This window comes from Pteronotus mesoamericanus, unplaced genomic scaffold, assembly GCF_021234165.1.
Source record: "Pteronotus mesoamericanus isolate MK-2021 breed Mesoamerican mustached bat unplaced genomic scaffold, CSHL_Meso_final scaffold_54, whole genome shotgun sequence".
NCBI classification, from domain to species: Eukaryota; Metazoa; Chordata; class Mammalia; order Chiroptera; family Mormoopidae; genus Pteronotus; species Pteronotus mesoamericanus.
Window position 1 is genome coordinate 69517890 of NW_026555321.1, and position 16040 is coordinate 69533929.

Genomic DNA, 16040 nt, shown 5'->3' on the forward strand with positions numbered 1-16040 from the left:
AATTCAGAGGGAGAAAAAAAGAGACAACAGAAATGCAATAGCCTATAATAGCCTTTGAAGAAAATTTCTCTGAGATGAAGAATGTACTGGTCTTCAGACTGACGGGCTCACTAACTTCTAGCCTGTAATAAGAGAACAAGTAACCTCTCAGGCATATAGTAACAACATTCCCAAACACTAACGATAAAGGAAAAATTCTTACTAGCTGCCAAAAGGAAACACAAGGTGTATACGATTGAAAAAGTAAATAAAATACATATATATGTTATATATATTATATTAATACATATATAATATATAAATACATATGTAAATAAAATACATATAAATATATATATATATAAATGATTTCAGCCTTTCTTTATTACATTTTGGAGGATATCAGACAAAAGAATAGCAACTACAGAAATTGCCAATAGAAAAGACTACAGGTAATACTGACCAATATATCATTTATTTGGAGTAAAAGTAAAATGTTTGAGGATATACAAGAATTCAGTGTACACAGCCACAAACTCCATATTAAGAAAACATGGGCAAACGAAAAAAATCTAACCAATTTACAAATATCCTAGTTAGAGACACCAATGTTAGAGACAGTGAAACATAAAGGAATAGCAGTGAGCAAAAAACTTTAACATTTATAATTATGCGTATGTTATATACAAGATTATGTCTATACATATTTTACATCAAATATTAAATTTAAATGGATAAGGTTAGACTGAAAAGTTGTAATATGAATACTAATTAAGCACTCTGAATGATAAAGGATATACAATAAGTAAAAAGTACTAATCTCTCTCAGGCACAGACAAAAGACAGCAATTACAAATGATGGGGAAGAGAGAAAGAAAAAGTTTCTATAGAGCTTAGTGTATTTGTGTGGTTGGGCAAAGACAGGGAAATAAAACATGTGGAAACCAAGTGTTACAACTTGAATTGTGTTTTCCCAAACTTCATTTGTTGAAGTCCTAACCCCTAGTTGTAACTTTTTTCAGAAATAGTGTTGTTGCAGATGTTACTAGTTAAGATGAGGTAATACTTATAGGGTGGGCCCCTAATCCAAAATATCTGATGTCCTTTTAAAAAGGGAATGTTGACAGGGACATGTAAACAGGGGAGGACCATGTGAAGAGTCAGGCAAAGAGAGAAGCAAGGAACACCAAAGATTCCAGCCACCACCAGAAGCTAAGCCTGAGGAAAGGAGGAGATTCTCCCTCACAATCTCCGAAGGAAACAGCTTTGCCAACATCTTGATTTCAGACTGCTGGCCTCCAAAACCATAAGATAATAAATCTCTGTTTTTTGAGCCACCTAGTTTGTGGTACTTTGTGACAGCAGGCCTAGCAAATGAATACACCCAGTAAAATTTTGCGGAGGAACAAGTTGGTATCATGTTTTCAACTATTAGTATAAATACATGTTTCTGAAATTATATATATACACACTAATGCACACACATACACACACACTAACACATACATACACATACATATATATCGAAAGAGAGAGAGAGAGAAAGGAAAGAGTAATGATTAATGGAATGGAAAGGAACAAAAGAAACAGGATCAAAAGGAAGGAAAAAATGGCAGCTTGATCAACAAGAAATAAAAAAGAAAACAAAAATGCTTCATAAGTTCAAGCACATCATTCAATGTGCTAAGTGTGACCAGAATGAACATCTTTCATAAAAGACAGAAAATCTATTTAACTTCTTCAAAATAGATGTGCTTTATTTGCAAAAACACATTTTCATAGGCATTAAAAGTATTCAGCATTACTAGAATCTTGTCTTTTTCTTGGGCATATGGAAGACTACATTCCCAGTGAGTCATAGAAGTGGTTTTAGCCAAAGGGCTGTGAGCCAAGTAAGATAGTAGGGAAGCATGGACCCAGCTTTCTCATCTCCTGCCACAGTGAACGCTGATACCTCAAGCTGAGATGGCAGAACCACAAGATGGAAACACCCTGGATTACTGAGATGACAGGAGGGCAACTGAGTTGGAAACTCCAAAAAGAATAAAAACTGAATTGGACTTAAAGAGAGCCAAAAATACACTTTTTCTAAAGTCTTCAAAATGTCAGGGTTAATTTGTGACTGAAACATAGTTTTTCTTATCTTGATTGATACACACAAATGAAATGCAGCAGTTCAAAAATGATTGAAAAAAAAAGGATAGACAAATAGATAGTGGGCAAATGCAAATAAAAGAAAGCAAGACTGGATATATGATGAGGTGGATTATAAGGTTAAAAATATCCAAAAGAGAAAAGAATTGAATAGAGATAAAAATCACAATTCATGAAGAAGATATATGCAGCCTTAAATAGATACACACACATACACACAAAACACTAATACATTGATATCACATATCAATAATATGGCAGTTTAAGGTATAGAACAAAAATTATTGAGAGTGTGATTAAACAATAGTCTAAAGGAGGGTATGAATGTTAGAATATTTAGAAATTGACACATCGAGGAGACAAAATGTTAGTAAAGTCATAGAAATAAATCATAATTGATTTAAAAGATATATCCTTTCACAGAGAATATACATTTCCTTGGGTCACAATATAAAGCTTAACATATTTTTAAAAATCACTTTCTTTTTTAGTAATTCCTTAAAATCTCAAACTACTAAACATATTTTTCCCCATTTTTTAATTGGACAGTTTGTCTTCCTGGAATGGAGTTGTATGAGTTCTTTATATATATATATATTTTGGAGATCGAACTCTTGCCCGAGGTATCATTGGCAAATATATTTTCCCGTATGGTTGGTTCCCTCTTCATTTTGCTGATGGTTTCCTTAGACATGCAGAAGCTTCTTATTTTGATGAAGTCCCATTTGTTTATTCTTTCCTTTATGTCCCTTGCTCTAGGGGACATATGGATGAAAATATTGGTGCATGGAATATCTAAGAGTTTCCTACCTATGTTCTCCTCTAGGACTTTTACGGTGTCACATTTATATTTAAGTCTCTCACCCATCTTGAGTTTATTTTTGTGTATGTTGTAAGTTGGTCAAATTTCAATTTTGCTTATAAATCACCCATCATGAAATGGATAAATATATTGGGTCTTCAAAAGAAAACTCATTGAAGCTGAATGCAGCCTCTCACAATGTCAGCTGGTACACTAATACAGAGGGGTTCCTAGAACACTCACCTAGCCATCGAAGCCTGTGCTACAAGGACCTGTTCTCCAGAAGATCATTCCGTTCTTTGGGTCCCATTCATATACTTAAAAAATATTGAATATAGAAGAAATGTAGTCTATAACTTATAGTATGTTCAATTAAAAATTAACTCATTGGAGAAAACAGTATGGAGAAAATGATCTTATACAATATTTTAATTACTACAATGTATAAGTCAACAAAGATTTATTGAATATTTATCTCTGTGTGCAAAATACTCTGTACTGAGTGATGAGCAGAATGTAAGATTTTCTGACACAGGTAGGTTCTTATCTTCTGGAAATGTACAATTCCATAAACAACTTTTCATCCATTGTTTTTTGAGTCATTAATTTAATGGTAACATTTTCTTATCTAGCATTTATCTGACATGCACTTGAGTGTTCAAGTTCAGTCAAATGACTAGTACCTTTAATATATCTAAAATATGCTTTTCACTATAGTTGAGCAATTATAAAACAATAATTATAGAAATGTAAATATTAAAATAAAAAGCAATAGCTGCTTTTCTGGCAATTTTCAGTAGAGATATTCTTTGAGGCACTTAGAGAATTGGTAACAAATGTTTCTGAACTGTCATCTAGTTTTCTCATTGTAAGGGATTTTTTTTGAAATAGGTGGGTACAATTCTCATCCCCAACTTTTTGGGATCTAGGGTTGTGCTAAATGTTATGTGATGAGACACAGTGATGAGAACACCATGATCTGTGTCCTCAAGGAGTGAAACCGTGTACATACACACTAACTATAACACGTGGTGTAAATGTCCATCTGAGGTAATTCACACAATGTGAAAAGCTTGAACTTGATGTCACAAGTGTGGCATGATTATAGCACAGTAGATAAGAGTAAAGGCTGAATTTCTTGAATTTTAACCCAAGTCCCACCAGTTACCATCTTGTATGCAGTGTTGACTGTCCCAATTTCCTCAGCTTCTTATTGATAAATTTATATATTTTTAAAAATTATTATTATTTTTTGGTTGTTCAAATTCACTTGTCTCCATTTTCCTGCCACCACATTCCCCTGCCTCACCCACCCCCATCTCCCACCCTCAATCCTTCCCCACTTTGGATTTCTCCATGGGCCCTTTATACTTATTCCTTGACTTGACTCTTCTGCTTCTTTTCCCCATTACTCCTCTCCCTCATTACCTCTCGATAGTATCAGTTTCTTTTTTCAAAGTTGCTGGTTATATTTTTCTTGTTTATTTGTTTTGTTGATTAGGTTCCACTTATAGGTGAGATCATATGATATTTGTTTTTCCCCCCTTACTTATTTCACTTAGCATAATGTTCTCCAGTTCCATCCATGACAATGAAGGGTGGTAGCTCTTTCTTTCTTTCTGCTGTGTAGTATTCTATTGTGTAAATGTACCAAAATTTTTTGATCTACTCATTTACTGATGGGTGCTTAGGTTGCTTCAGCACTTGGCTATTGTAAATTGTGCTGCTGTAAACACTGGGGTGCATAGATTCTTTTGAATTGGTGCTTCAGGATTCTTAGGCTGTAATCCCAGCAGTGGAATTACTGGGTCAAAAGGCAGTTCCATTTTTAGCTTTTTGAGGAAATTCCATAATGTTTTCCACAGTCTCTGCACCAGTCTGCATTCTCAACAACAGTGTACTAGGGTTCCCTTTTCTCCACAACCTGGCCAGCATTTGTTGTTTGTTGATCTGATTATGATGGCCATTCTGACTGGTGTGAAGTGATATTTCATACTGGTTTTAATTTACATTTCTCTGATGGCCAGTGATGCTGAGCATCTTTTCATATGTCTTTGGGCCCTGTATATGTCCTCCTTGGAGAAGTGTCTGTACAGTTCCTTTGCCAATTTTTTAAATGGACAGTTTGTCTTCCTGGAATGGAGTTGTATGAGTTCTTTATATATATATATATTTTGGAGATCGAACTCTTGCCTGAGGTATTGGCAAATATATTTTCCCGTATGGTTGGTTCCCTCTTCATTTTGCTGATGGTTTCCTTAGACATGCAGAAGCTTCTTATTTTGATGAAGTCCCATTTGTTTATTCTTTCCTTTATGTCCCTTGCTCTAGGGGACATATGGATGAAAATATTGCTGCATGGAATATCTAAGAGTTTCCTACCTATGTTCTCCTCTAGGACTTTTATGGTGTCACATTTATATTTAAGTCTCTCACCCATCTTGAGTTTATTTTTGTGTATGTTGTAAGTTGGTCAAATTTCAATTTTTTGCATGTAGCTGTCCAGATCTCCAAACAACATTTGTTGAAGAGGCTATCTTTACTCCATTTTATGCTTCACCCCCCATTGGTCAAATATTAATTGACCATAGAGACTTGGTTTATTTCTGGGCTCTCTACTCTGTTCCATTGATCTATGGGCCTGTCCTTATGCCAGTACCAGACTGTTTTGGTTACAGTAGCCATGTAATATAGTTCGATGTCAGGTATTGAGATCCCTCCTACTTTGTTCTTCTTTCTCAGAATCGCTGCCACTATTCATGGTCATTCATGGTTCCACATAAACTTTTTAAATATTTGTTTTGTATCTGTGAAATATGCCATTGGCATTTCAATAGGGATTGTGTTAAATCTATAAATTGCTTTGGGTAGTATGGACATTTTGATGATGTTAATTATTCCAATCCATGAACACGATATATGCTTCCATTTATTTGTATCTTCCTTAATTTCTTTCTTCAGTGTTGTGTAGTTCATGCCTACAGGTCTTTTACCTCCTTGGTTAAACTTATTCCTCGTTACTTTATTTTTCTTGTTGCTATAGCAAATGGGATTTCCCCCCCTGATTTCTGATTCTGATATTTCATTGATGGCATACAAAAATGCATTTGATTTCTGAATATTGACTTTGTATCGCGGTGTTTTGCCAAATTCACTTATTGGGTTGAGTGGTTTTTTAGCGGAATCTATGGGGTTTTCTATGTACACTGTCATGTCATCTGCAAACAATGACAGTTTTACTTCCCCCTTTCCTATTTGGATGCCTTTTATTTCTTTTTCTTGTCTGATCACTGTGGCCAAGACTTCCAATACGGTGTTGAATGGAAGTGGTGAAAGCGGACACCCTTGCCTTGTGCCTCATCTTAGTGGGAAAATTTTCAGTTTCGGCACATTGAATATGATGTTGGCTGTCGGTTTTTCATATATGGCCTCTATTATGTTGAGGTTTTCCCTGTTTACTCCCACTTTGCTGAGTGTTTTTAACATAAATGGATGCTGTACCTTATCAAGTGCTTTTTTCCGCATCTATTGATGTGATCATGCGGTTTCTGTCTTTCCTTTTATGTGATGTATTACATTTATTGATTTGAGGATATTGAACCATCCTTGCATCCCTGGGATGAATCCCACTTGATCGTGGTGGATGATCTTTTTAATGTTTTGCTGGATGCGGTTTGCCAATATTTTGTTGAGGATTTTAGTGCCTATGTTCATCAGCAATATTGGTCTGTCGTTTTCTTTCTTTGTTGTGTCTTTATCTGGTTTTAGGATTAGGATGATGCTGGCCTCATAAAAAGAGTTTGGGAGTCTTCCCTCTTCTTGGATTTTTTGGAATGGTCTGAGCAGGACAGGGGTTAGCTCTTCCTTAGATGTTTTGTAAAATTCTGCTGTGAAACCATCCGGTCCAGGGCTTTTGTGTGCTGGGAGTTTTTTGATTACTGCTTCAATTTCACCAGCCGTTATTGATGTGTTCAGGCTTTCTGCTGCTTCTTCATTCAGTGTTGAAAGGTTATGTTTTTCTAGAAGTTTATCCGTTTCACCCAGGTTTTCAAATTTCCTGGCATATAATTGTTCATAGTATAATTTCTTACAATCCTTTGTATTTCTGTGATATCAATTGTAATTTCTCCTCTTTCATTTCTGATATTATTTATTCGGGGGCTCTCCCTTTTTTTTCTTGAGTCTGCTTAAAGGCCTGTTGATTTTGTTTATCTTTTCAAAGAACCATCTCTTGGATTTGTTGATCCTTTGGATTGTCCTTTTAGTCTCTATGTCATTGAATTCTGCTCTGATCTTATTTCCTTCCTTCTACTCGCTCTGGACTTTGTTTGCTGTTGTTTCTCCAGTTCTTGAAGCTGGAGGGTTAGGTTGTTTATTTAAAATGTTTCTGTCTTTTTTAGGTAGGCCTGTATTGCTACAAACTTCCCTCTCAGGACTGTTTTTTCTGTGTCCCATAGGTTTTGGACTGTTGTGTGTTCATTTTCATTTGTTTCCAGAAACTTTTTGATTTCTTCCTTGATCTCATTATTGACCCATTCATTGTTTAATAGCATGTTCTTCGGTCTCCATGAGTTTGAATGGGTTTGTGTTTTCTCTTTGAGGTTGGTTTCTAGTTTCAAGCCCTTGTGGTCCAAGAAAATGCTTGCTATGATTTCAGTTTTCTTGAATTTGCTGAGTTTTCTTTTGTGTCCTATCATGTGGTCTCTCTTTGAAAATGTTCCATGTGCATTTGAATAGAATGTGTATTTTGCTTCTTTGGGATAAAAGGTTCTATGCATGTCGGTTAAGTCCACTTGATCTAACGCATCGTTCAGTTCCAAAATCTCCTTGTTGATATTTAGTTTGGAAGATCTATCCATTGTTGACAGTGGGGTGTTAGAATCCCCTACTATCAGTGTGTTGCTGTCTATATCTTTCTTGAAGTCCTCCAAGATTTTGCTTATATATTTCTGTGCTCCTGTGTTGGGTGCCTACAGGTTTACAATGTTTATGTCTTGTTGATGGCTTCTTCCTTTGAGTATTATCCAGTGTCCTTCTGGGTCTCTTTTTATGGCCTTTGTTTTGAAATCTATTTTGCCTGATGCAAGTATTGCTACCCTTGCTTTTTTTTCCAGTCCATGTATTTGGAATATTTTTTTCTATCCCTTTACTTTCAGCCTGTGTAGGTCCTTTGCTCTGAGGTGGGTCTCTTGTAGTCAGCATATGCGCAGATCATGTTTTCGTATCCATTCAGCTACCCTATGTCTTTTGAGTGGAGCATTAATACGTTTTCATTTAAAGTTATTATTGATATGGACTTATTCATTTTTCCCTTTGTACCTGTGTTCCTCTCTTTCTCACTCTTTTTCTTCACCTTCTTGAAGCAGTCCTTTTAGCATAACTTGCAATGCTGGTTTGGTGGAGGTGTATTCTTGTAGCCTTCTTTTGTCTGGGAACTCCTTATTTCACCTTCCATTTTAATTGAGAGCCTTGCTGGGCAGAGCAGGCTTGCTTGCAGGTCTTTGTTCTTCATTCCTTGGAATATCTCTTGCCATTCCTTCTGGCTTGCAGTGTTTCTGCTGAGTCAGCTGTTAGCCAACATTTGGGCCCCCTTTTATGTTACCACCTGTTTCTCCCTTCCTGCCTTTAAGATTCTCTGTTTGTCTTTGATATTTGCCACTTTAATGATGATGTGTCTTGGAGTAGGCCTCATTGGGTTCCAAAAATGCCTCTTCATTATTTTTGAGTCTTTTTCATTTTCTTGCTCTTTCTGGGAGCTGTGTTCTACATTGTCCTCCAGCTCGCTGATTTGATCCTCTGCTTCATCTAGCCTGCTTTCGATTCTTTCTACTGAGTTCTTCAATTCAGAAATTGTATACTTCATTTCCTCTTGCGCCTTATTGATAGTTTCCATGTCCTTGTTCATGCTGATATAATTTGCAGTAAGTTCCTCGTAGTTTTCCTGTAGTTTTTGTTAAACGTCTCTGAGCTCACTGAGCTTCCTTAGAACCATTGTTTTGAACTCAATATCTGATAGTTTACTTGCCTCTATTTCATTTATTTCTCTTTGTGGGGATTCCCCCTTTCCCTTTGGTTGGGGAATCCTTCTTTGTCTTCCCATTATTTGTGAGACTCTTCTGTTCTTTGCTCTGCTTCTTAAATTGACTTGTCTTGACTTTCTGACTTTTTGGTGTGAATTTCTGTGGGAGGAGACTTCTGTTTTTTTCTTTCTGTATCTTCTCCTGATGATATCAATGTTGATCCTCTCTGACCTTAGGCAACCTGTTCAAGACTTTCTAGAATCAACTACCTTTTGGCTGTATCATTCAGTTGTTAATTTTAATAAACATATTTAAAATCATAGCAAGAATTTGTGAAAATAAATCTGCAGAAAAACAGATACAGTTCTTCAAAAGCTCTTGTCTCAGCATGAATATTAAGTTAACATTAACCCATGGAATAATGATAACTATCATTGCTTAATACAGACTATTTGCAAATTATCCTCAATGTTTAAACAATATCTTAGATGACTACTTCTAGTTCTTTCAAAATGAGAGAAAAATGAGTTTGTTTCTCTACAAAGCTCTGTAATAGCCTAGCTGTGAGGAAACAGAACTTACATATAGACAACCCAAGGTTCTTTAGCTCAAGAAAGAAATCTCAAACCAAGTTACATTCTAGGCATGAAAGAATCCATCCATACATCACTGTACTGTCTCCATGGAAGAGGATGACCATACATCCTGGTTTTCCCAGGACTTTTGTTTATTGCTGTTTTCCTAGGGTAATTATTGGTAGCACTTCTTTTCACTTTCAAAAGTGTGTTCATTTGGACAATAAATTTTATAATAATCTTCCAGGTAGTGATAGAGCCCATTGCTTAAGAGTTCATGGGTCTCTGGGTCTTTTCTATACAAAGATGTGTGAGGATACTCAGGTCATCTATGGGCCCATTTTAACTGTCCTGAATGAAAGCACTGGAGATGTTTTCTGTGACCCTGACCCAAATAAAATTATGTTTTTTTAAAAATACAGTAAGGAAATGCTATACTTTTCTACATAGAATTAGATAATGATAATTATATACTAGGAAAAAAATATAATATGTCCTTATTAAATATATAAGGCATATTTTCTAAACAAATAGGCATCCATTCAAAATCAATGATATATAAACTGGAATATAGTTCATTGTGATTAAAAAGGATCAATATTAATTTGGTCATCTTATATATAATGTATTTAAAGAATTATAGTAGATAAGTTGTGAAAGCTATTAATAATATCTCAGGTAATGTGGGAACTTTTTTATCCTATTTTACCCTACACTGGCTGTCATTTTTTGATATATATATATTGACTTATACAATTTACTTCTATGAATAAACTCCAACTGATAGATTTATTATAATCATCTCCATTCTGTCAAACTTCATATGCTAAAGGAAAATAAATTCATTCATTATGCTATATACAATACACAGTCAACACAACACAGTCTTTGAATAAAACCCATTTCTTTCAGTCTACTTCTACTTAATATAAGAAACTCTAACTTTAGTTGGGTCCTGGGCTATGCTTGAATATCTGATGTTCCTATTGCTTAACATTCACTGTTTTCCATTTCACTTTTGCATTGCTACTACTAACAATGTCTTAATTTGTGTATTCATTTTCAGCCCTTAATGTAAATATCTCTATTTATAATAAAATGGATGCAATTATTTTCTTTGTTGGTCATTAGACAGCCAGGACAATTGGCATTGTAGTTCATAGCCATCTGGCATCTCTGCGTTCTTCTATATCAGCATTGAGTTGATTAGGTTGCCTTAGATACTTGTCAATTTGTATAGATAGATGAGTTTGGCTTGAATCTCTGTCAAATCAATGCTTTGTCACTGAATCTCACTTTATTTATTTGTCACAGAAATCTATATAACATTATCCCTCAGAGATTCAGTTAATTGGTATATCATTGCTCCTTGTTTCCATCTGGTGGTGTAATTGACCATCATTGTAATGCTGAGAGCAGTAGATATTATAAATATAGACTCATCAGAAGAGTTGTAGAGCTTTCAAGGGAAAAAGAAATTGCATACATTTTTAAAATGTGCAGTTTCTAGAATTCAAAAGTAGAACTTAGAATCTATCCATGAAATTTTGAGAAAATACAATAAATTTAATTTTACAAAAATCAAGTAATCTTTATAATGATTAAGAAGTTACCTACACAATTAAACATAATTTCAAGAATTATTGAACTTCAGATTACAAAAGGTCAGTATGCCAGCAAATTTTTTTAAATGACCAAAATTAAAGCATCCAGTACCAACATGCAAAGCACATCTAAATGAATGCATGAATAAATGAATGAATACATACATACATACATACATTCTGTGTTCTGTAACTGGCTAAAACTTCTCATTCTAAATGAGAGATTAATTAATTCTCTAACATATGTGTTTTAGAAAGATTTTTAATTAAATATTTTATTGTTTATGCTATTACAGTTGTCCCAATTTTTCTCCTTTTGTGGAAATAGTTTATATTAATTACCAAAAGTAAAAGAGGAAATTTTTTTGTTATGTTATATATACATAGTTTTATTGAAGAAAAGATTTTTCAGTTCCCCCTTTAAAATCAAAGTGAATAAATTTGCTACATTAAAAAATTAAAATACATTGCAAGAAAATATATTTGAGGATAAATTGTCATAAAAATTACAACTTTTGATGGGGCTGACAAAATACTAGGCACAATTTAAACCCCTAGTTTCTATAATGAAAGGGGAAACATTGAAGTTTAGCTTCAGTCTATTATTCAAGCAAAATTGATTCCACACTTTCATCTTAAGCCAAATGCACATTTCAGGATCAGTTCTGGTAACCCACAAATTGTGTATAATTAATAACAATGTGATTACAGTGGGATATACCATTTTACACATTCAGTAATTAAACCATGAGGAATACAAAGCATGATTTTTAGATTTCTGTTAATATCTGAATAGTTCCACATATAGTGATTGTGATTATGAGAAACACAGTTTATTCTTGTATTATTAATTCTTTTATTGTTTTCCATATGAACAGCTGTAACCTACTTTTGTCCCACCTGATATAGGCACAATCTTCAAGATATCCTTTATGCTGAATAAGGTCTGTGTGGAAAAAGTCCAGTCATTCTTAATACGATGAGAATCATTTGTGCAACATCAATGTAATCTACCAACCAAGGATAGTGGATCCGAATGCACATGAACAATGACAACTTCACTTCACTACTCAGTGCAGGCAGCAGGTGCCATTGAGTGAACATGTGTACTGTGTGGTCATTGCATTCAAAATGACTGTGTGAATAGAGCAAACAAACTGCTTCAAATCTTGCCCTAAGTCTGAGCACTCCTCCACATAAACTACTCAGATGACTCAGATGGCCATAGCTATAGGCAACTGGTGATTAGCAACTTCATCACAACAATGCGCCTGCTCATGTATCATGTCTCGTGCAGAGATTTTTGGCAAAACATCAAATCACCCAGGTGACTCAGTCCCCCTATATCCCAGATTTGGCACCCTGAGACTTCTGGCTTTTCACAGAACTAAAATCACCTTTGGGAGGGAAGAAATTTCAGACCATCAGTGAGATTTGTGAAAATATAATGGGGCAGCAGATGGCAATTGGGGGAAATGTGTGATGTCCCAAGGTGTCTACTTTAAAGGGGACTGAAGTGTTATTGTCCAATGTACAATGTTTCTTGCATCTTGTATCTTCTTCAATAAATGTCTATTTTTCATAGTACATGGCTGGATACCTTCTGGACATATCTTATATATAATTTATACATATTGAAATTCTATCAATCAGTTGGAAATAATTGTGCAAACTTTGTTGCAAAAATAAAGTAGCATGATAATTGATGAGCACTTTGAAAGCTCTTCATTTTAAGTGAAACCACATATTTTATTTAGAAAAGTTAAAAGAGTAGTTAAGAAGGCAGTAAAGATACTAAGAGAATGAGTTTGATAACCCTAGGGAGAATATTATGTACTTTTGAGAATAAACAGTGTTTATGAAAATGTAAATAATATAAAGCAGAATAACAAAGCACAGATAAAATATTAGTCTAATCTTTGTAGAATTACTTCTGTATTAGCAATCATAGCATTAAAACAAATAAATTTAGAACACTGTTAGTATTTTTAGATATTTAATTTGTTTAATTCATAAGTTTTTCAAGATTCTTATCTCATATTGCCAGTGGCATCAGTAGAAAGGAAGCATCTATTTACTCTACTCACATTTAGCAGAGGCACTATAGGAACAAGCTAGAAGTTGCAGTACTTTAAAACTATTGTTTCTAAACCATAATGTAAAATTATAAAAATCTGAACCTTAAAATGTAATTAATATTTATATATATATTTTTTAAATTTTGGTAAAATTGTAAACAATTTTTGTATCCCAGACATCCCACAATGATGAAATTTGCCTCAACCTTGGCTTTAATATCCAGCAATTTGACATGTGCTCCCTATTCAGCCCCCAGGTAAAAAAAAAAAAATCCCTCTAACTCGTAAATGTGGTCCCCCTAATCAAATCTGAGGAAAACCTGAGAGGAGCTCTCAAACCTGAGTGTGTGTGGCCATCTTCTGGGGACCTTGTGAAATTAAGGTGCTGAATCAGTGGGTCTGGGTTAGAAGCTGAGAGTTTGTATTTCATTTTTCTTTATTTACTTTAAATATTTTTCAATTTTTCAATTACATACAATATTATATTAGTTTCCAGTGTACAGCCCAGTGATTAGACATTATATAACTTACTAAATGATCATCCTGAAAAATCTCATACCCATCAGACACCAGATACAGCTATTAGAATATTATTGACTATATTCCCTATCCTGTACTTTATATCCACATGATAATCTGTACGGCTAATTCATACTTCTTTTTTTTTTATGTTTCTAAGTGTTTTGCAATTTTTTTTCTTGTTTCTCATTTTATTTTTTTTATTTTTTTTAATTTATTTACTTTTTAAATACATTTGTCTCTGCCTCCTCCCCACCTCTTTCCCTTGCCCCCTCCCTCCTTCCCTCCCTCAGCTCTTCCCCTTTGGTTTTGTCCATGAGTCCTTGCTATATGTTCCTTGACTTTCCCCTTCCCTTCCCTTTCCCTGCCCCGCCTTCCCTCTTGTCTCTGTTGATTTCTTTTCCTCTCAGTGTTGCTGGTCATATTTTCCTTGCATCTTTGCATTGTTGGTTAGGTTCCGCTTATAGGTAAGATCATATGGTATTTGTCTTTCGCCCCCTGGCTTATTTTCCTTAGCATGATGCTCTCCAGTTCCATCCATGCTGTCGCGAAGTTTAGTAGTTCTTTTTTTCTTTCTGATGCATAGTATTCCATTGTGTATATGTACCATGATTTTTTGATCCAATCATCTACTGATGGGCATTTAGGTTGCTTCCAACACTTGGCTATTGTAAATTGTGCTGCTATGAACATTGGGGTGCATAGGTTCTTTTGTATTGGCGTTTTGGTGTTCTCAGGGTATAGTCCCAGCAGGGGAATACCTGGATCAAAAGGCAGTTCCATTTTCAGCTTTCTCAGGAAATTCCACACTGCTTTCCACAGTGGCTGCACCAGTCTGCATTCCCAGCAACAGTGGACTAGGGTTCCCTTTTCTCCACAGCCTCGCCAGCACCTGTTGTTTGTGGATCTGTTTATGATGGCCATTCTGACCGGTGTGTGGTGGTACCTCACAGTGGTTTTGATCTGCATTTCTCTGATGGCTAGTGATGCTGAGCATCCTTTCAAATGCCTCTGGGCCCTCTGTATCTCCTCCTTGGAAAAGCATCTGCCCAGGTCCTTTGCCCATTTTTAGATTGGATCGTTTGTCTTCTTGGAGTGAAGTTGAGTGTAATTCATACTTCTTAATCCATTCACCTTTTTCACTCATTCCCCCACACCCTCCTCCCATCTGGAAGCCATCAAAATTTTCTCTGTATCTATACATCTGTTTCTCTTCTGCTTGCTCATTTATTTTGCTCTTTTTAAATTTAATAATTTCATTGTACTTTTCCATTATGAATTTTGCCCTTATATCCCCTTCTCCCCAGTAATACCCACACTGTTGTCCATGTCCATGAGTCTTTTTTCCTGTTTGTTCCATCCCTCTACCCCCTAAACCCACCCAGAACTATCTACGTCCTATCTATGAGTCTTTATTTTGCTAATTAGTTCACTTTGTTCATTAGATTCCACATACGGGTGAAATAATATGATATTTTCCTTTTTCTGACTGTCTTATTACACTTAGCATAAAGTTCTCCAGATCCATCTATGCTATCACAAAGGATAAAATTTTCTTCTTATTTAGAGCTGAGTAGTATTCCAGTGGGTAAACATCCCATAGTTGTTTTATCCACTCATCTACTGATGGACTCTTGGGCTGCTTCCATATCTCAGCAATTATAAGTTCAAGTTAGTGTTTCAGGTTTTTCCCGATAGATGCCCAGAAGTGGAATTGTTGGGTAAATGTTCCTGTAATAAACTACTAGAACTGATAAATGAATTCAGTAAAATAACAAGATACAAAATTAATATCCAGTTATTAAAAATCAGTTGCATTTGTATATCTAATAACAAACTAACAGAAAGAGAGAAATTGCGAAAACAATCGCATTCACAATTGCTTCCAAAAGAATAAAATACCTAGGAATAAACCTAACCAAGAATGTGAAAGTCCTGTACTTGGAAAATTATGACACTAAAGAGAGAAATTGAAGAAGATACAAATAAGTAGAAGAACATACCATGTTCATGGAAAGGAAGAACCATCATCATTAAAATGTCCATACTATCCAAATCAATCTATAGATTCAATGCAATTCCTAAAAAGAGACCAAAGTTGTATTTCACAGAATTTGAACAAATATTTCAAATATTTATATGGAACCACAAAAAGTCCTAATAGCAACAGTAATCGTGAGAAAGAAGAACAAAGTTGGAAGAATCACATTACCTATAATCAAACTACCCTATAAGACCATAGTAATCAAAAAAGCAGGGTATTGGCATAAAAACAAACACATATATCAATGGAACAGAATAGAGAGCCC